Here is a 16,827-nt window from a genome sequence, read left to right on the forward strand (position 1 = left end):
CTCCCCAGTATATGCCACCTAACTTACAAACATAACTTGAGCGGCCTTGGCGCGAATTATCCGTTATGATCCCGTCACATTCTCCTGTGCTCATGTGCTACTACCCATCCTTGAAGTGGTGGCCGAACGGAGATGGCAATGGTAGCGAATACTTCCAGATAACAGAAATGTTCAGAGCTGTTCTAAGTGCTTTAGCAAACTTAACTTGTCACACTGCGAGGAAATGGAGAAGCTGCGACTTCGTGGAGGTCATTTGATTTATGAATCCCAGCATTCAGCCACATGGCTTACTCTTCATTTCCAGTGGTCCATTTTTTCCACTCATGTGACCATGCCTTGTACGAATAATTTTTTAAAAATATGTATGAATCACCTCCTCAGGATGATTGCAGGCTTCTAGCACAGAGGACCATGTCCTCTTTAACTTTTTTATATCCCTTATATCCCCCAGCCCCTTTCTCCACACATTCCAAGAAGCTATTGTAGTGGGTTGTATTGCAAATAAGAAATCCGTGAAATTAGTTCCATAGATAGTAATGAGTTGTGATCTCCAACTTAAAGACACACTGTGTGCTCCGAAAATGGTTTTTGTTGGGGGAAGGGGTGTTGCTGGAGAGATGGCTCAGTGGCTAAGAGCACTTGCTGTTCTTACAGAGGACTGGAGTTCAGTTCCCAGTACCCACAATGATAGCTTTGCCTGTAACTCCAGTTCAAGGAGATGAGATACCCTCTTCATACCTCTGAGGGCACCAGGCAGGAACATGGTGAACATATATATATGGATACACACACATACATACATACATACATACATACATACTTACATACATACATGCAGGCACTCACACATTCACATAAAATAAAGGTGAAAATATTTTTAAAAAGCATTTTTTCCATAGACTATATTTTCCTGATGGATATACATTGTAAGGGACTTGTCCAGTACCTGCACCTCTTCAGGCTTGCGCCTCTGTTAGGACTGTCTTTTGTGCAGAATCTATTAGGAAATCTAGAGGCATCCAAGCTCTGGCTGGGCTTCAGCTCTGTGGCTGAATTTGAGATGAGTAAACTAGGCTGAAGGACCTTGGCATGTTTCAGCTGCCAACAGCCCACACTTGCCAAGAGAGGGGACAGTGCCTTGATCATTTTCATGGAACACCTCTGCCGTCAGAAAGCCACCCTGATCCCTGGCACAGCACTGCTAGCTGGGCTACAGTTTGGCTCCTGTGTGTAGCTTTCTTTCTGCAGAGGATCATTGGATTTCATTATGCTTGTTTGTAGAGGAAGGACTCTGGGATAGATACTTCCAAGGTAAGACTGTCCTATGCTTGCGTCATTTGTGAGAGTAGACCGGCTATATAGAATGATTCTGCATTCTTACACTGTTCAGATCAGTGTAATTCAATGTAGGCAGAATTGACTTTGTAAAGAGGAAGAAGTGGGTTTCAAAGTCTGTGCCCCAGGAAGTAGACCCCAAGTTCTATCGGTAAGTGGATATGTAGGTATGCCAGTGTGTGTGTGTGTGTGTGTGTGTGTGTGTGTGTGTGTGTGTTTCCTGAATTCTGGGGTTATTGAAGACCAGGACAGAACTCTAGGCACTAGGAAAAGTGACATGAAAACCTGCAGAGCACAAGAACAGGGAATGGGAGGCACAGCGGGGTGATATTTGGTTTCGAAATGGCTGAATTTGGAGAACTTTATTGTAATCATTGCCCCCTTTAGAAGCCTCAAATCTGGAATGTATGCACATTTACAGATATTCTGTAAATTCTTATATATGTCCAGCTTAGAATAAAGTCAGGCATTGAGACCAATGAGTTTCTTTTGATGAGCTCGGAGCTATCCAGCAACTATTAATTTAAATCATCCTCTAGATTCCGATGTAATCTTTTTATGTCGTTGGGTTGTACAACATAAAGAGAATTCTGATTCATATGTTCAGAGGAAATTTATTACTTGTACAGTTTTATATCCAGCCTTGTAGTGCCCAGCTTTAACCTTATAAATCAATGATCACACAGAACCCAGATATTTATAGAAATGGCACAGGCAACTAAGTGTGAAGGACTACATATACCCAGGCAGACTAGCCTGCAGCAGCTTAGTGCTCTATGAATCTCTTTCACAACAAAGCAAGACACAGAGACACATTTAGCCCCGCAGTTTTGTTATGGTTTAAGATGTACCAACGAATAAGAGTTTTCATCAGCAACAGTGAGATGTGCTGACATTATGGGCTTTCTGATTTGATCGCCTGAAAAAAGACACAATACCACGTACCTGTGGAGAAATAAGCTGCATGCCTTTTGTGAGGAAACATGGAGCAAACCCAGAACAAGGAGTAGCCTGCAAAAAAGTTAATCAGCACCCATCAAAAATGCCAATGGTATGAAACACGACGATGCCAAGACGCCGGTTCAGATTACAGGGGGCCCAAGAGACATCGTAGCTGAAGGCAGCGTGTGATCGTCAAACCAGGAAAAGGTAAAGATGCTGTTGGGAAAAGGGATGCGAAGAACTACATCTTAGACAGTAGCGTACAGCGTCGATGTTAGTGTTCCTAAATTCAGTTATTGTGCTGAGGCTTCCTAAGAGAGTATCTCATCGTGAGCAGACACAGATTAAAGTCTTCAATAAGAAAATACCATGCTGTTTCAAACTGCTCAACTAAAACAAGTTTGAGAACAGCAGCTCTCGGTCCGTGTAAACACACAGTGTGCAGGCCTAGTCGGACTTTCTGTAATGCCACAACACAGGGGCTGCTGGGCTTATCAGTGAAAATCAACTCTGGGTGATCTGCCTCGAATGTTTGCTTGCTTTCAGTTCGCCTAGCATGTTTCTAGCTTGTTCCGCCCTCCTTTTATCTCCCTTTACCAGGGGTTCTGCATCCCAGCAAAACAGTTCCTTCCCCCCACCCCCAGCATGCATCTAATAAGACAGAAACAGAAAAGGGGAGGGGACAAAAAAAGACAGCTGTGAAGAATATTTAAAGGGCATTTTATGGTTATTTTATGAGCTTGAGTTGTTATAGAGTTGAAACAGTAAGGAACAGCAAGGCAAAGGCAAATTTACATTGCAAAGTAATTTCATGATATATTTGTTGACATACAGAAATCATCTGGGTTCTGTCACAGAAAGTATTTCAAACATACTGCCTTCCTTTTAATGGGTAAGTCTCAACTTGAACTATAAATGATCCATTAAAAGTAGCATGTATACCCTAGGTAGTTTTGCTTGTTTTTTTGTTTTTTTTTAACAGAGTCTCATTATGTAGTTTAGGCTAACCCTTTACTAAAGCTTATGGCGATTCCCCCCAAGTGCTGGGATAGCCTATGCTGTTGTGTTGGTTGGGTTTTTGCCAACCTGACACAAAGTAGGGTCATCTGGGAAAAGAAACCTCAGTTGAGAAAAAACGGCTCATCAGACCGGCCTGTTGGCAAGGCTGTGGGCATTTTCTTGACTAATGATTAACGTGGGAAGGCCCAGCTCACTGTGGGTGGGGCCACTCCTGGGCAGGTCGTCCTGGGTTGTATAAGAAAGCAAGCTGAGCAAGCCACCAGGAACAAGCCATAAATGGCACTCCTCCATGGTCTCTGCGAATGTTCCTGCTTCCACATTTCTTCCTCGAATCCCTGCCCTGCCTTATCTTTAGGGTGTAGTGTAAATTGTAAGGTGAGCTAAACCCTTTCTCCCCAGTTGCTTTATGACCATGGTGTTTCATCACAGCAATAGACAGCACTAAGGCAGCTATCACGCCCTGCTTTATCTCTGGTTTCTGAAGCCTAAAATTGTTAAAGTAAAACACAGCCTGTGCTGGCTGGCCTTATGTCAGCCTGACACAAGCTAGAGTTAACGGAAAGGAGGGAACATCAATTGAGAAAAAAAAAATCCAGCTGTAGGGTATTTTCTTAATTAGTGATCGATCATGGGTGGGGGCAGCCCGTTGTAGGTGGTACCGTCCCTGGGCTGGTGGTCTTGGGTTCTATAAGAAAGCAGGCTGAGCAGGCTATGGACAGCAAGTCAGTAAGCAGCACCCCTCCATGGCCTCTGCTTCAGCTCCTGCCTCCAGGTTCCTGCACTGCTTGAGTTCCCAACCTCACTGCTTTTGATGACGAACTGTTCTATGGAACTGTGAGCGAAATAAAAACCCTTTCCTCCCAAGTTGCTTTTGGTCATGGGGTTTGATCATGGCAATAGGAAACCTGATTAAGATACACGCTGTCGGGGTTGGGGATTTAGCTCAGTGGTAGAGCGCTTGCCTAGGAAGCACAAGGCCCTGGGTTCGGTCCCCAGCTCCGAAAAAAAGAACCAAAAAAAAAAAAAAAAAAAAAAAAAACACCCTGTCTGATGCCACTGATGTCTTTTGTCTACCCCTAGACCCTTTCTTCTCTGCAATCCCAAATCCTGATTCGCTCTATGGGAGCAAAGAAAAATGAAAAGTGTATGTGTGGGAGGGTCACTGCTGTCAGCCTTCCTACTGAAATTTTTAAAAAGGACTTTAAAATGAAGCCGGTCATAGTGCTGCATACCTTCATGTGTGGTGGCTTGAATGAAAATGGCCTCCATAGGCCCACAGGGAGTGGCACTATTAGAAGGTGTGGCCTTTTGGGTAGGTGTGGCCTTGTTGGAGAGAGTGTGTTCCTAAGGGAGGACTCAGGTTTCAGAAGCTCAAGCCAAACCCAATACTGCTCTCTCTCCTTGCTGTCTGCTGGTCCTGATGTAAAACTCCTGGCTTACCTCTTTAGCATTATGTCTGCCTGCTTGCCTCCATGTTTCCCACCATGATGATAATGGACTCTACCTCTAAACTGTAAGCCAACCCCAATGAAATGGTTTCCCAGAATTGCTGTGGCCATGGTGCCTCGTTACTGCAATAGAAACCCTAAGACATCATACTTTACCAAAACATATGAACCTTGTCTCCTGAGGTGTATTAAACTCATACACAGAGGTTTTTGCATAGACTGCCTCCTCCCTTCTGCCTCTAGAGGTGCTCTCTCTGTGGACTCCAAATTAGGAAGCCTTGAGCTAAGGGGAAGCTCACTCGACAAGTCTTTATCACTGGAGAAGGAAGAAGAATGCATCGAAGTTATCTTCAGGATCCTGTGAGTCATCAGCAGGGACTGTCCCAACAACTTACCCAGAGAGGAACCATAGCTATTAGGCCCCAGGCAAGACGGAATCGCATAGAGGATGTGGACATAACCTAGAATGGCCTCTAGAATCGTTTCTGCTTGTGATGCTTATGAAGACAAACCTTCCCATTTCAGAGGAACATATCCTCCCCCACCCTGGCCTGTACCCCACCATGGCAGGAACCAGGTCGCTAGCCCTGCATATGCTAGGAGAGTACTGTCTCACTGAGCCACACTCTCCAGCCCCCACCTTTCTTAACTGTCAAGGTCTGTATCACTCTGGGTTGTAATGGACTCTCTAAGCATGTCCCCCTAAGCTCCCTAGGAAGGGGACATGCTCCTCAAACCTTGTCTGGGGCTCAGTAAGTACATTAATTATCAAGTTAGTTAATTAGCAAATGGATTTGTGTGCATGTCTTTTATCATAACGGCTTTTCTCTAAGCCTCCAGCCAGGCAACCACTAAGCTCTTCTGGCCTTTGGAACTATTCCTAGAACGGGCAGATTTGACAATATAGGGGGGAAAAGAATTTTACAATCTATTCAAGAGTTGACAGTGTCTTTTGGTAAGCTGTCTCCAGCTTAAAAGCATGCAAGAACTGTCTTGGGACCTGGCCACCTTGCGTATTGTGATTGGGCAATCTAGAACCAATGGATTTCTTTCATATTTTCTTTCTTGGTTTCAATCAGGCCGTCACTTTCCTACCCTGGTTGGCCTGGGACACAGGGTAATCTTTTTGCCTCTGCCTCCTGAGTACTGGGATTCCACGTATGAACTACATGCATAGTTTCTTCTCCAGACCCAACATAGCCATCTCATTAAGAGGTTATTGTCAATGAGAAAAAACAATGTGAGAGGAGAGGTAAAGGCCTTCAAGGACCAGCAGCATATTAGGGCTTCTCCCGGTGACTTCAGTTCCTGACCCACTCTGAAACTGTTGCCTTCCTCTTCTCCTTTCTTCAGAGTGTAGGTTAGAGAGGAGAGGTTCATTGTTGTTTCGTTTGTTTGGGTTTGGTTTGTAGTTTTTTTTTGTTTGTTTTGTTTTTTGTTTTTTATTTTTTGGAAGGAAGAAAACAATTCCAATTCCTTTCCCCTTCTTTGACAAAATGGCAAGTGGTCATTATTTGGTCATGTGTATATTTGGTGATGGCCATTGAGTTTTCCTGACTCCTAACTCCCTCCTCAAGGCATAGAAAATAGAATTCCTCTTTCCGGAGGTGAATCAGAGAACCTCTTATCTTCCATTTGTCTGTCTCGGAGCAAAGGATACATTTTCTGACTTGCAATCTGAGAGTCTACACGAAGACATGTTCCCCCTTAGAAGGGCCCTACCCTGAAGGGTGGTGCACGGAAAAGCCAAGAAAAATGTGGACACTCAGGCCCTGTTGGGTTTCTCTATCAATCTCTCAGCAAAAGGTCATTTCACTTCTGTCCATTCATATTTCTACAACATTGTCCAAGCTTCAATCATTTCTGTACAACAATTCTCCATGATAACCAAAGTAGGCTTCGGGACCACATGGCAGGTACTGGAGGGTGGTACACAAAGGGCTGTCTGTTCTCTCATATGCTTAGCCCTTGGTCTCTGAGTCCATCTTATAGCTCGCTCTCTCTCTCTCTCTCTCTCTCTCTCTCTCTCTCTCTCTCTCTCTCTGTGTGTGTGTGTGTGTGTGTGTGTGTGTGTGTGTGTGTTATATCTGGCAAATGGGTTTTCATGAGTTCTGTAAAATAATCTGGCAAATTAAACCCAAGAAGGGCAATGAGGTGACCCTGGTTGACAGCATTCATTTGGAAGCATAGGTAAAGAAGCCTGGGGTTTCTGATTAGCATCTCACTGGAGGCAATCTTGTGGGCAAGTCGATCTACTGACAAGTAGGTAAATGTTAGAATCAGACTAGGGAAGCACCCATTTGGTGCCCATTGATGCAGAATCACCTGTAGCAGTAAGGAGGCAGCATCTCTCATCAGAAGTAGTCTGTGATGTGAACGTATAATAAGAGAAACTGAGTCTGGATTCTTTTATTATCATTAGAAGAGCTTCAAGATTGACATTTCAGGAAGACTGGGACATCTAGTCTCCCCCAGACTCTTTTTTTGCTGATTTTCATCTATAATCCCCATTTTTCCTACTAGAGAACTGAAGTGGTACCTAGAGTTAGGATCATGAAATGGGGCTGGGGAAGTGGTTAATTTGATAAAGTGCTTGCAGGCAAGCAAGAGTTCAATCCCCTCCATCCGAGTAAAAAGTCAGTGGAGTAGCACACACCTGCGACCCCTGCTCAGGGGAGGGGTAGACAGGAGCCTCTCGAGGCTTGTTGGCCAGCTATTCTGAGTCTGGCATTTTCCAGTTCCTTTATTCACACTCTCTGGAGGTAGAAACAACACAAACCAGAGTTGTATCCGAATTCTGACCGAGGAACCCTCAAGAAACGAGACAAGGGGAAAGTTTCAATTATTTAAAAAGCTGGATCAGCAACCCAGGGAACCTCACGGGTCATGTAACCCAATATCCCCTCCAGGACCTGGATCCCTTGTATAATCCACTAGTCTGTGGACCTACCTGTGTCATTAAGGCTTCTCCTGCACCCAGCAGGTGTCTCCACATGAAAATGCTCTCTCTATTAGGCTTCCCACTCCATATGCTCACCCCTCCCCTATGCCAGCCAGCCCTCCAGTGTCACATCTTCTGATCTTGTTACTCACTGATATGTTTATGAGCTTGATTTGTTCTTAGGGTCTGATGTGTCATCAAGATAAGACCAGGTAGCACTGAGGAGCAATCAAGTGGAGGAGTCAAGGTCAGAAGCCAGAAGAACCTGCTTCTCTCAAGTAGACATCCCCCTCGGAGCTTCTAGCCGAAGAATTCTGGCTCCATCTTCGCTGACTTTTTCCCCCTTCGCTCATTTGTTCTTTGAGACAGGGTCTAAAGTAGCCCAGGCTGGCCTTGACCTTGCTCTATGGCTGACTATGACTTCGAACTCTTGCTCTTCCTGCCTCCACTCTCCAAGTGCCGGGTTTACAGTTTAGCATCGTCATTTGTTTCTTTTCCCTAAGCCACGTTTTCAATGTTTCCATCTGATCTTGCTTGTCTCACTAATGTCACAGACATTGTCTCCTAGTTCCCGTGCTTTCTGATTCTTTAGGATTGAGTATTTCTAGTATATCCAGCATGTCTAACCCCCTGTATAGATCAGGATTGGCCCAAAATAGCACTCTTGTCGTCCTTAGGAAGGTGGTACTCGAGCACTAGGCACTTGTACCAGAGGTTTAGGATGGGACTTAAAGTTCTGAACTTTAATAGCAGCATCCCGGGCGTTCTACTGTAGATGACCAGAGGCATTCTATAAAGGGATGTTCATTTGGGGTTTCAAGTTCGAGATCTGCCACCCACTATTTATACGGCCCTGGGCTTATTAGCTCATTTCTATAATCCCTAATGCTTTCCTTTTGAATAAACAGACCATGATGAGGTCTGTCTCAGTGTGTTAGAGCCATCTCTAAGACGCTTCATATAATCCTGGGCAGGTGGCAAATGCTAGCTAAACACAAGCTAGCACAGCTCCTGGTGTACGTCTCCATTTCTCTTCAGAACAGGGACATTCTTGGCAATGATCTATGGCATGTCCTTTCAAACTAGAAAAAGCCTTATTTTATATGTATTAGCGTTTTGCCTACATGTATGTATGTGTGAGGGCCTGGTACCTATGGAAGCAGAAGAGGACACCGAGGGTCTAGCTAGGGCTCTTAACTGCTGTGCCATCTTCTCCAGCCCCTGCATATCCTTTTGAGCAGACCGAGCTTTCTGCTGCCTGTGAGTCTTTTTATCACCCTGTACGACTCTCGATTCCTAGAGGTAGTTGGTTATCATTCCCATGCAAAGCCATGGACTTTGAAATTAGTAGGTAATAAAAAAAAAATCTATTAAGTATTTTATGACTTTAGACCATCTGGCTGGGTCCTCTATGTTAGCCACCTCACGTCTCTGGAACATCAAATTTGCCTTTCTTCCCTTCCCACATGTTGTTCAGGACCCTCTGACATGGAGCAGTACTCATTCAGTCCCCTACCCACCAACCCTTCCTTTTTCCAGCTCCATGTGAAGACGGCCATCCCATAGTCTTAGAGCTTCAGATTGAGCTTAGCTCAGAAGACATGCTCCCTAGGCTGAGGGGATGGCCCATTGGTAAAGTGATTATCACTTCCATGCAAAGTAAGTGCTTGTTCTACAAAGCAGGAGGACCTGAGTTCAGATCCCCACCATATGTGTAAGACACGTGGCACAATATTAGTGACGGGGACTAGCAGATGCCTGAGGCTTGCTGGCCAGCCAGGTCAGCTGAAACAACAGGCTTCAGGTTTAGTGAGACACTGTCTTTAAAAACGAGATGAGAAGCCATAGAGGAAAATGCCTAACATCAACCTTTGGCCTCCATGTACACACACTCACACACACACACATGACACACACAATTACATGCTCTATAGCATTTTAAAAGAGATAATGAGAAAAGAGGCTGGTGACATGAGATAGGGACAGGGCAGTAGGTGGGAGCCATGGCTTTGTCAACCAGGCAGCAGGGAGTCATTTTTGCCTTGCATAAAAATGCTGAGTGTTTGCTGCTATTGTTAATTTAGGTGTTCTTTGGAATTTTTATTTAATTTAATTCCGGACTCTTCAAAGAATGTCAAAGCAGCAATCCAGAAGAACTGAACTATTCTCTGTGGACAAGTTACATTTACCACTCTAGTCAAGGAATAAATACATGTAGTAACTATGTAGCACAACCAAGGCTGGTGACTACAACTCTCTCTCTCTCTCTCTCTCTCTCTCTCTCTCTCTCTCTCTCTCTCTCTCTCTCTCTGTTTTCCAAGGGTTTCTCTGTGTAGCCCCAGCTGTCCTGGAACTCACTCTGTAGATCAGGCTCTCCCCAAACTCAGAGATCTGCCTGCCTCTGCATCCTGATTGCTGGGACTAAATAAAGATGTATACCACCACCACCCTGTTGTCTCTCTCTCTCTTATGAAAGGATCTCAGGTGTCTCAGGTTGGCCTTGAACTTTCTAGGTAGCTGAGGAACTTCCTGAGTGTTGAATTACAACACCATGCTGGGATCTGTATCCCAGGGCTCTGTGGGTGCTAAGCAAGCACATTCCAGCTGCTATGTCCCCAGCCCTAGGCTGTCCCTTGGCATCTGTGTATGGGGGATTTGTATAGATAATAACTCTACGGACACTCAAATCCATTGTGTAGCATGGTTTTCTGCTTGTATGTAATCTAACATATCTTCCTGCCTGCTTTAACATTTTTAAAAGTGTTTATTTAATTTTAAGGGTATGTGTGTGGTCTTGAGTGTATAAATGTCCATGACATGTATGGAAGAGTCCATGGATGTAAAAATAAAAAGACATCTGATCCTCCGGAATTGGAGTTATGGATACTTTTAGGCCTCTATGTGGATGCTGAGAACTGAACCCAGGTCCTTTGAAAGATTAGTCAGCCCCCTAAATGCTGAGCCATCGCTTATCTCCTCATTTGTGCTTTAAAATAGCTCAAGATTATTTCTAGTACCTCGAACAGTGGAAATGGTGCAGAAGTACTTGCTATACTGTGTTATCTAGAGACTAATAACAGGAAGCTTATGATTTCAGCATAGGTAAATGGATTAACTAAATCCATGGATGCAGAACCCACAGAGAATGAGGATCTATTGTTCTAGGGGTGTGGGCTACGGCATTCAGAGTTTAAGGGCAGTGCAGCTAGAAGCAAACACTCAAAACCTCGGGGCTGTCTCTGTCACTTATGTGCTCTGTGTGACCTTGGGCAAATCACTTCAGCTGAGCCTCATTTCCTCCTCTGTAAAGTGAGAATACTGCTGATTCCTCACTTCCAATGGTTGCTATGATAAATAAACCAGACAAAGTATATTAAGCACTTAGCACAGGTAACCTGGGACACAGGGTTTATAAACCCCAAGAATAGTGCTGTCTGTCCTATTATTATCTGTCAGTCCCTCCATTGTGGCTCTGACGGAGCGGTGGTAGGGAAACGAACATTCTAGCCTTGTTGATCTTGCCTTTTGACACCTTCTTTCTTTAACATTTTCTTACTTCCTTGGTCTGTGTTACACCAGTCACTTCCTTGTAGCTGGGGTGTTATACTAACTGCAGGGAATTCACTGCCTCTCTATCTACCGTTTCTTAATGTCTCAGTCTTAAAGGCACAGTGACTTCCTGCTTTCCTAGTAGAGCTCTGTCACCTGAGATGCTAACGCTATTGCATAACCAGGCACTCTTGTGAGATATATTTTTCTCCCAGGCGAATGTGAACGCCCAGGATGTGTGCACAGCGCCTGGGAATGCCCATCCTTCCCATGGCATCCTTGGATTTAAAGCTGCTCTAGGTAGGTTCCCCAGGTGAGTGGATTCCAAATCTGGCTGGTCATTAGATTCACTTTAGTGAATGACAGCTTCCGCCACGTTTGAATTGAGATCTTGGTGGCTAAGAACCACCAGAATGAAAGCACATGGAGCTAGGCACAAGAAAAGAACAACTTCTGGATGAGATATGCCCCATAACTTGATAGCCATTGTGCTAAGTAGCTTGGTTGCTACAGTAATGCCTGTTAGCAGGCATAAAGTCTGGGTTCAACCCCTGAACCGGAAATCCCAGGTCATTCTTGGCTACGTAGTGAGTTTAAGGCCAGCCTGGAATCAAGGAACCAAGAGAGAGCAGGAGGGAGAGGGGAGGAGAGAGGGAGGGAGGAAGGAGAAAGAGAGAAGGCTTTCAGCATGCATTCATGTGTTTAAATGACATAAAGTTTCCTGAGGAAAAGATTAAAGTTTATATCCCCAGTCAGAAAGAGGTAGGAGTGAGTGGGCTCACTCAACCACTGGGGAAAGGAGAAAAACAAGAGGAAGAAGCTTGCTCTAGTTAGTTTAAGAAATCCCATAATCTGTGAGCTGGCCTCTCTGTGGAAGCTTAGAACGGCCAACAGAGGTATCATGTTAGAGGCCCTGGAGTGTTGACTTTGACTCATGGTGATATGGGAGTTCTTCTTCACACATCGTGCTCCTCAGAAGTTGTTAGCAGACAGCGCCTGTGAACTGGATCCACTGATGGCAGCTATCTTCTCCCACTTGGCTGGCTTTCTGTTGGCAGCAGCCGCAAACACCTGAGTCCCTAGCCTGTCTCTCTTCCACCCATCAACAGGCAATCTGTAAGCTGATTCTTAAATGCCGTCTCCTTTTCCCGAAGCCCAGTGCAGGCTGAAACTTTGAGGAGACCAGACCATCAAACGATGCTGTCTACTTGGAGTGTTTCTTAGCTGGGTAGGCCTTTCCATTTCTCCCTCCTTCTCACCCAACCTCACCCCAGGCTATACCCATCGTGGAAAACGAAATAGGGTAGGCCTGGTAGCAGCAGTTCACAACTGGGGGCGATTTTGCCCTCCAAGGGTTACTTAGCTATGCCTGGGGTCGCTTTTGGTTGTCATCCTGGGAGGAATGATGCTACTGGTATCCACTGGGTATGGGGAATGGACGTTGCCCACCTTCCACAGCAAAGAGTTACCTTGGGCTTATCTTCCCCTTCAAGCAATGGAGAACTTCCCAAGGAAGGTTCTGTGAAAGATGGGACAGAGTTTGATTTTTGAATTTTACTTCTTCACGGCCAGTGACGTTGGATACTTACTCGTGTCATTGTATCACAGTCCTGTATTGAAGGGTTGAAAATGTAGCTCAGTAGTACATGCAGCACTTGCCTGTACTTTCTCCAAGCACACGCACACACACGCACACCACACACACACACCACACACACACACCACACACACATACACACACACACCACACACACATACACACACACACCACACACACACATACACACCACACACACACATACACACACACACACCACACACACATACACACCCTACACACACACACCACACACACACACAAACACACACATGCACACCACACACACACACAAACACACACACACACACCACACACACACACCACACATACACACACACACCACACACACACACCACACACACACACCACACACACATACACACCCTACACACACACACCACACACACACATGCACACCACACACACACACATGCACACCACACACACACACAAACACACACACACACACACCACACACACACCACACACACACCACACACACACACACACCACACACACACACCACACACACACACCACACACACACACACCACACACACACACACCACACACACACACACCACACACACACATACACACCCTACACACACACCACACACACACACACACACACACACACACACACACACACACACACGTCCCTAGGTATTTTATCTAATAAACAGTCCAGTAATGTCGTTTGAAGTATGTTGCTTATCCTAAAAAGAGAATAAAGTGGAGGCTGGGAGGAGGAGAAGGCACATGAAGTTCAGTGCAGTGTTTGTCCACCATAGAGCTGTAGACATGTGGGACAAGGGAGCTTTGTGTTGTGTGGGATGGTCACGTACACTGTAGGGTGTTAGCGCATCTGTACCTTCGACCCACTAGTTGCCAGTAATATCGTCTATCCCAGAATGACATCCAAAAATGGCCCCAGACATAGCCAACTGTCTCTCAGAGGGCAAAATGTACTCCACCCCCACCCCCACAGTGTGAATCACTGCTTGCAGGCCTGCACAGGGCTGAAAAGGCTGTCTGGGTGAGGAATCAAATTAAGAGTCGCCTGCCACATTCCCATCACTTTCCTATGTGATAAGGACTCTGGGCCTGGTTGTAACTGTGTGGGCCTGACACACCTCGTATCTCTAAAGGCTTGGGTCTGAACCTGGGGCTAGCCTCTTGAAGTGGTATGAGGAATAAAAAAAGAAAATGTATGGGTCACTGTGAACTCAGATGAAAACTGTATTAGGGGGCTTATTTTGGCTCATGGTTTGAGGGTATTGTCCAGAATTTGTTTGAGGGTATCTGTCCGCCATGTCCAGAAAGGGCAAGTGATAATGGGGTGGCTGACTGTGGAGGCCAGAGCTCGACCACATTGAGTCCAGAGTTGGCAAGTAGAGAAGGATGCTTCTGCGTGACTCTTCTTTTCATTCATGCCAGACCTCAAGAATAGTCAGGGCTGGCCTCCCCTCAGCTACATATTTCTAGAAACACCTTTCTAGATATACTTCGGTTTCCATGGTGACTCTAAATGCAAGTTGAAAATGAGAAACTGGGCTGGCAAAATGGCTCAGTGGGTAAAGGTGCTTCCTACCAAGGCATGACCTGAATTTAAATCCTAGGACCCATGTGGCAGGAAGGAACTGATAGCTGAAGGTTGTCCTCTGGTCCCCCAAAAATAAATATATGAATGGAATTTTTAAAACATTTGTAAGGGGTTGGAGACATGGCTCAGTGGTTAAGAGCACTTACAGCTCATGGGGAAGACCTGAGTTCAGGTCCAAGCACTTACATGGTGGCTCATAATCACCCATAATGACAGTTCTTGGGTTCTGCTGACTTCTTCTGGCCCTTGAGGGCTCTTGAATACATGTGGTACATATAAGGCACACACACACACACACACACACACACACACACACACACATGTACATGCACATGCATACACACTCCATAAATCTTTAAAAAAATTTTTTAAGTAAGATTAAAAGATCTGTACAATAAAAAAAAAAAGGAAAGAAAGAAAACAAGAAACCCTGAAGTCTCTTTTGCATATGGGGTCCGATCTGTCAGTATGAAGGAAGGTTGAGAAATATTTTTAAATTATTAGTATGAAGTGACACTCTGAATCCTACTTCCAGCTTTTTTTTTCCCCACAGAAAGGAAGGAAGCAAGGAAAGAAAAGAAAAACTGAGAGTGAGGCTTCGTATTTACCACACAACTCATACAGGCTCCAGGAACAGAGTGCCTTGGCCCTCAGTGGACACAGGGACACCATAAGGCTGAGTGGGACACGAATAACCCAGAGGTGGCACTTGAGGGGGAAGCGCTAAAGGACGGGCAGGATTGAAAAGGAGAGTTGGGTACTGGTGAGGGAGGGAAGCCCAGTGGAGGAAGAACGGTTTCCCACTTGGCTGCAGACTTACAAGGAGGTATTGGAGAGTTGGCTGGTAACTGAGAAACGTTAAAGGAAAATGTCCACAAACATAAACTATAAAGTGCAAAGTGCTTTCTAAACAAAAATAGCAGTCTCCGTCTTCGGGGGATCAGAGGTTAACTCTGCTTCCCTGTGGAAAAACCCAGCTATGGAAGCTGAAGGGAGCGGAGTTGCGTCTGTATTTTCAAAACATGGGTGGGGGTTGTCTTTCTCTCCGGTGGCACACTCTTTCTCTCCCCACCTCTTCCTGTTCTCGGGAGGTCGATCAGTGTGACTGTCCCGCTTCTTTATCATGACCCTGTTGTCCTCCTGGGTGGTTTGAGTTCTGTGTTTGCTGGAATCCACAGTAATGGTGACTGCTGGGTATTGAGCTACACGCCCCGAGTTGTTTGCTGTGGAGATGTCTGTGTCTCACCCCCGTGCCATTTCTCTCCCAAAGCTACCCAGCTTCAGTGGGTCCTGCTGGGTCTTGGATGTACCTGGGCTGCCTGGATGATTGGCACCTAGGCTGGAGGAGCCTGAAGGCCTGTAGAGCATCTTTGGATAATGGGAGAAGAGCTGCCGTCCACAGAGATGTCCTTGCAATCAGAGCCTCTCAGCAGAGCTTTCCAGTAAATGTGGTTGCCCTGAATGGCCCTGTAGTTGAAGTGACCACAGTTGTCAAACCAACAACAACTACAACAACAACATCATCATCAACAACAACAACAACCTTGGCTGTGTCAGAGGGCTGGGCTGGAGGATAAGTATCTGAGAAAACGCCTGCGGTTTTGGGAATTTATGTGCTGCTTACTTGCCCTCAGGTGCCTGTGCCTAGCCTTTAATGGCTATTGTAAAATCATTTAAACACACCCGTACCTATTGGCTCACCGGTGGCCTTTTAATTTCCTTGTTTCTCCCCTGATTTGAGGTAGCCCACTCTTTCTCTCTTCCTTTCTTTCCTTTTTTCTTTTTTGAGTTTACAGTTCAATGGAAAACACGGAGTCCCAGCACCTTGCTCTAGACTTGGGGGTGGGGACTGGTGCTGTGGACCAGCAGCCCTCACTGGTGGGATGTGGGGAGAAGAGCTTTACTGGGTTGAATCCAGGGATTGTGATCACTAGACTGGAAAGAGTGTCCCGGGGTTTGCGGTGTGGAGTGGTGAAGACTGCTGCTGTCTCAGCTTGTGGCCTAGTGTCCCAGAACCCCTCTCCCAATCTGCGTCTTTGGCCGCAATCCTCCCTTTGACTAAACTTCAGTAGATACACTGCTAGGGCTCTTAGGAGTGTCTAAAGGGACACCATTTAGACTTCTGGGGGAAGGAAAAGATGGGTATTTAAGTATCTCTACCATGATACTTAGGAATTTTAGAAAAGGCAGGGTGTTTTGTTCATAGACTCGTGGCATTGGTTGTCTAGGTGGCACTTACATATGAGCAATGTATGCACAGGCAAACGTTGGTCCTAACTGTAGAGAAAGCAAACGAATTCTAATAGTATGCTGATGCACATACAGAGAACAAATGGGGTCACATGGGATGCTAGGTGAGAGGAAGGAGAAGGTGCTAGGACCGGAA

Source organism: Rattus norvegicus, chromosome 10, assembly GCF_021556685.1.
Source record: "Rattus norvegicus strain SHRSP/BbbUtx chromosome 10, alternate assembly SHRSP_T2T, whole genome shotgun sequence".
In the NCBI taxonomy this organism is placed as follows: domain Eukaryota; kingdom Metazoa; phylum Chordata; class Mammalia; order Rodentia; family Muridae; genus Rattus; species Rattus norvegicus.